This window comes from Myotis davidii, unplaced genomic scaffold (assembly GCF_000327345.1).
Source record: "Myotis davidii unplaced genomic scaffold, ASM32734v1 scaffold223, whole genome shotgun sequence".
NCBI lineage: Eukaryota > Metazoa > Chordata > Mammalia > Chiroptera > Vespertilionidae > Myotis > Myotis davidii.
The window spans coordinates 34,773-40,400 of record NW_006294609.1 but is presented as its reverse complement, the minus strand read 5'-3'; the positions used below and the strand labels follow the sequence as shown (position 1 = coordinate 40,400).

General features: G+C 45.8%; 1 protein-coding gene across 1 annotated transcript in view; it reads right to left on the bottom strand.

The window, feature by feature from the left end:
* The window catches only part of LOC102774880 (olfactory receptor 8B4-like), an 11,377-nt gene that overhangs the window by 4,967 nt on the left and 782 nt on the right, over window positions 1-5,628 (bottom strand). The window lies entirely within an intron of this gene.

Below are 5,628 nucleotides of genomic sequence, written 5' to 3'. Positions count from 1 at the left end.
CCTGCTGGGGTGCCTGGCCAGCCTGGGTGAGGGGCTGATGGCGGTTTGCAGGCTGGACACAGCCCCTTCAGGATGGGGGTCCCTGCTGGGGTGCCTGGACAGCCTGCGTGAGGGGCTGATGGCTGTTTGCAGGTTGGATACAGCCCCTTCAGGGTGGGTGTCCCTGCTGGGGTGCCTGGCCAGTCTAGGTGAGGGGCTGGTGGCTCTTTGCAGGCGGCCAAGGCCCCAGTGGGGACCCTCACCCCATGAGGGTGTGGCCAGCCTGGGGGAGGGGCTGATGGCTGTTTGAAGGCTGGCAAAGCCCCCCAGTGGGGACCCTCACCCCATGAGGGTGTGGCCAGCCTGGGTGAGGGGCTGATGGCTGTTTGCAGGCTGGCCACGTCCCCCAGTGACCCAAGCTCCCAGCGAGGCTGGCTGGAAACAGGTATCTGGGATTTATTTATCTTCTATAATTGAAACTTTGTTGCCTTGAGCGGAGGCTACAGCTAGCCAGGGCAGGCAGGAAGCTTGGCTTCCTCCATCGCCGAGGCAACCAAGCCTCCTACTTGCTCCAGCTCTGTGGCTGCCAGCCGCCATCTGGGTTGGGTTAATTTGCATATAGTTGCTCTGATTGGCTGGCAGGCGTGGCTTGTGGGCATGGCTTGTGAGTGTAGCGGAGGTGCTGTCAATTTGCATGTTTCTCTTTTATTAGATAAGATTAAATGAAAAGTTTACTTAAAACATAAATGAAGAACAAATTAATATTTTAATAAATCATCCTACCAAACTTTTTAACACTAAAATTATTACTAGTAAACATCTTTGATTGTTTAGTAATCTCCAGTAGGGGGCATGCAAAAGGCAGCCAGTTAATGATTCTTTCTCATCATTGATGTTTCTAGCCCTCTCTCCCTCTCTCTTACTCTCTGAAATCAATAAAAATATTAAAAATAAATAAATTAGAGGAAGAAAAAGCCCACAGAAGAAGAAGGCAAACATATGTGTCTGACTTGGTCTTGGCTGTAGAAGAGTGGAAAGAAGAAAAAAAATATCCCCTATGAATTTCTAACCACTTCTGTGTGGTTAGAAATTATACATGTAATAAGAAAAAAACCCATATTACACATGTAATAAAAAAATTACTCTCTGGAGAATACAATTTAAATCCAGATATGTACACATCAGATACTTACACATATGTATAAATCCATAAGTATTCAAAGATCATGAGCCCTTCATGGAAATCATGTAACAGACACAAATTGGGCCACTAGGAATGAGAATTACCATGAAAGATGAACCACAAGCTACAGAAACAGACCTGCGAATTTGCTAGGCTTATCAGGGACAGAATACAATTTAAATGTACTTAATCTGTTCAAGGAAAAAAAAAGAGCAAATTGAAAGTTACAAATGAAGAAAACAATAAAATTAAGAAGGCAGACTTTTAAAAAGTCAAATATAACTTTTAGAATTGAAAACATGATAGTTGAAACTTAAAACTCTATGAATATGTTAAACAGCCTATTAGACACGGGCGAAGAGAAAATAAGTAAACTGGAGGGTAGATCTACAGAAATTACCCAGAAGTCAGCATCAGCTGAAGGGGGTGAGGAGGAAGGAGTGTGTAACAAAGAAATATAATTTAAGAAATGTAGAAATGGAGGAGGTCCAACAGATATGGACAGAGCGTTTACCACATTCTGGACCCCATGTATTGCTTTAAGAATGGAGCAACAATCAAAACCATTATAGCTCTTCCCCTTTCAAATATATAATCCAGATGGAGAAACCTACAATAAACAGATACTTACACATAACTCATTAGAAATGCAATAAGTGTGTGAGCAAGAAGCTTGGGGGGGGCGGGGCTTCGAAACCATTTAACAGGGGTGCCTTCCTGAGCCTGGAAACTCAGGGAAAGCCTCCCTGAGGAAGTGAAATTCAGGTTTAAAACTCAAATGTAAGAAGGGGTAGAAAGAGTTGCTTGTCTGTGACTGTCCCGCACTGAACCTCCTTCGGTGTTTAGGAGGAATAAACGCGCTGGGAACGTGCTCTTGTGTGAGCCTTGGTTGGGGCCAGGACCAGGCCTCCTTCCGTGAAATCTCTCCAGAGAACGTAAGACAGCGATGGCGAACCTTTTGAGCTCGGTGTGTCAGCATTTTGAAAAACCCTAACTTAACTCTGGCGCCGTGTCACATGTAGAAATTTTTTGATCTTTGCAACCATAGTAAAACAAAGGCTTATATTTTTGATATTTATTTTATATATTTAAATGCCATTTAACAAAAGAAAAATCAACCAAAAAAATGAATTCGCGTGTCACCTCTGACATGCGTGTCATAGGTTCGCCATCACTGATAAGACCTGAACTCCACCAGTCACGGTCCCAGGCAGGACCAAAGTGTGGGGCAAGTGACACAAAGAAACAGGAACATTCATGTTGGCAAAGACAAAGATAAAGACTCTACCAACTGATGACACACGTTGGGACTGGTGGTGCCAGCAGGAGGGGGCAGCACAGACTGACCAGATGGCTCTGTGCTGTAGCTTGGCTGAAATTCCTCTCAATCCTTCCTGGCTCCAAGAGCTGGTTCCTCAGCTTGTTCTAAGAGTCTATGAACTAAGGGTCCCATTTCTTGCCATATTACACTCTTTTTCTTTCTTTCTTTCTTTTTTTTTGTCCCAAGTTAACCAGGGCTGACGCTTGCGGCTGCAGTGAACAAGCCTGGATGGTATAAGGGGACTGGAGATTAAGGAGGCTGTGTGCAGGGAGTGGGGACGGGGGAAGCACCCCAGGTTGTGGGGCACCTTTCTCAGATCCCTGAGATGAAGGCAGACACACCTGTCAAAATTACCTTTGGAAAGGGGTGTCACAAACTCTCCCTCCATGTTTTCCTTTATTTTGAACCATCTTTCCCCTTCCAAGGAAGTGTTGTTCCGATGGGGTTTGGAGGATAAAATAAACACACGTGTTACATTTCAGAGACAATTTTTCATATTCCTGCACAACTTTTTTTTAAAACATTCTATTCTTTGATGACTCCTCTTTGCTTTCATAAGCTAAATTACGCTAGTTAGTAGAATGAATAATAAGTTTCTATGCTGGGTAAACAGAAATGCATTTAATGAATCATCTGGCTAGCTTTTTGAGTGCAATGTAGGCGATACCAATAATAATTATGATGTTTTACATCTAAGGAACCAATGGCACAGTAATTTTTTAAAAGATTTTTAGAGAGAGAGGTAGGGAGAGGGGGAGAGAAACATTGATGTGAGATCAGAACATCAGTTGGCTGCCTCCTACATGCCCGCAACCATCTAAAAATATACAACCAACAGGCAATTGGAATGGACCCTGGGGAAGAGACAGGAGGGCCAAAAAACTGGAGTAAAAGAAGCTTTTTCTCTCTTTGGTAATAATTTTAAATGAACATGTACTACTCGGTCAACATACAATATATATGGGATGGAATGCAGAAATAATCTGATGGAGCATAATCATTTTCATAGAATCGGGCATGAGCACAGAAAGAGCAAATAATTGTCACAAGTCCAAACAATAAATCTGTGGAAATGTTGATAGCAGGAGGCAGAGGACCTAGCAGGGATGGAAAGAAAAGTAACTGAGCCCTTATCATTTCACTGTCTTAGTAATTCTAAAAAAAAAAAAAAAAGTTAAAGGTAAAGGCGTTGATGTTCAGAGACATCGAGTAACTTGGTTACGGTCACACGGGTGCAGAGTAAAAGCTGAGAGTTCAAATCTGATTCTACCCTCCAGTTCCCACGTCCCTGCTCTTTCTGCGTCTGTCTGGTCTCATTTCCCCGCCACGGTCGCCCGCATCCAGCGCTGCCCCCCGATTCTGTGCCACCTAAAGCCCCGTTCTCTCGCTTCACTCTCATTCTTTTGAATTCGTGTTTGCTGACCGGTGCCATCCCAAAGGCAAAACGCTCTATCCACCCAAACGTCATTTTTCCAGACACGAGAGCAGCTTCCCAAAGAAAACCTGGTAAGTCAAAAGTGTGTTCACAGCATCTCACATATCGTTGCTTCACAAAAATATTCACTTACATTTTTCTTTTAAACCAAGAGGCACCACTGCCTGCCTTTAAGTGCCACTGGGCGGTGGATCTCCACACCTGAGCTGTGCAACTCCCCATCCTCTCCTGGAAAAAGTACCAGTCAGGGCCCCAGCAGGCAACAGAGGGCTCCCCGAAGCAGAGTAATGGAAACATATAAGGAAGAAACTGTGTGCAGGGGTGGGTGGGGGTGGGAGTGGGGGGGTGCCCAAGGTTGGTTGAGAGAAAAGACACAGGGCTCCTGAGGCTCCCAAGGCAGACACACCCCCACCCACCAGCATGAAGACACAGAGGACGGAGCAGGTGCTGTGACCAGGAAGGACATGGGCGCTGGGTGACTGACATTGCAGCCCCGCTGGGAGGAAGTCAGGGAAGTGAACTCACAGCAGCACACTCCTACCCGCTGATTCCCCCCCGCTGGACGCTGCCATTGGCCTATCCCAACCGGAAACCAGAGGGTAGGAGATAAAAAGATAAAGGCGGTGATGCAAGATCCATTAGGGAATGGCTGCCAGGACTTGGATAAGGTCCTGGAAAGCAGACCTGGGGAAGTACACAGAGAATACCCGCCCACCCCCTGTCTTCCCCCCAACCTCACACTGTACGGTAACAGTCAGCGGTAACAGTCATTTCTACTTCTGACCGCCTGCTGGGTGGTGCTAATCTGAGTACTGGCTGGTGATACAAGGCTCTCTGTTTCTGAAATCACCTCCAGATCCTCATCTGAGCTGGGAGCCGCAGACTTCTTCCCCCCGACTTTACAAGCACAGTTTGAAATGGAGCAAAGAAACGATTGTGTGTGGAAGTCATTCCCAAATCCTGTCCTTCATCACCTTGGCATGTATAACGTCTTCCTCCCAGCACTGCCCAACCCCTTAAAGTCCAAGAGCCCGAAACTGCACACGACAGTCTCAGGCGGTGCCACGCATGACACTTCGTGGGTCCTAGCACACTTCCCCCGCACACTCTGCAGAATTCTTCCAGAACTTGTCTGGTCATTTAGCCAAGACCAAATCCACCAAATCCTAAACCTCCTACTTTCTTGCAAAAATGTGATCTTTAAAATTAGCCCTTGACTAATTTCCGTAGACGGGACTAGATTTTAGCGTCGTAGAGGAGCTCACATTTGAAATGACAGCGTCCAGGGTGACGGGAGAAAGAAAAGGAGCCATAACAAGCAATGTGAGAAAGCAAGAGCCTGGATTCTCCTCCCAGTTCTGCTGCTGAGTAACTGAGCGACCTCAGGGAAGGTGCCCAGGCCTGTATCCTCAGAAACATGAGAGAACGGAATTAAAAGATTCTTAATGTCCACAAAATGTATCCTATAATCTTGAGAATATTTAAAAATTAAAGGACATTTAAAAAGAGAAGGATAGCCTGGCTGGTGTGGATTAGTGGTTGAGTATTGACCTATGAATCAGGAGATCACGGCTTGATTCCCGGTCAGGGCACATGCCCTGGTTGTGGGCTCAATCCCCAGTGTGGGGCATGCAGGAGGCAGCTAATCAATGATTCTCTTTCATCATTGATGTTTCTTTCTCTCTCTCCCTCTCCCTTCCTCTCTGACAT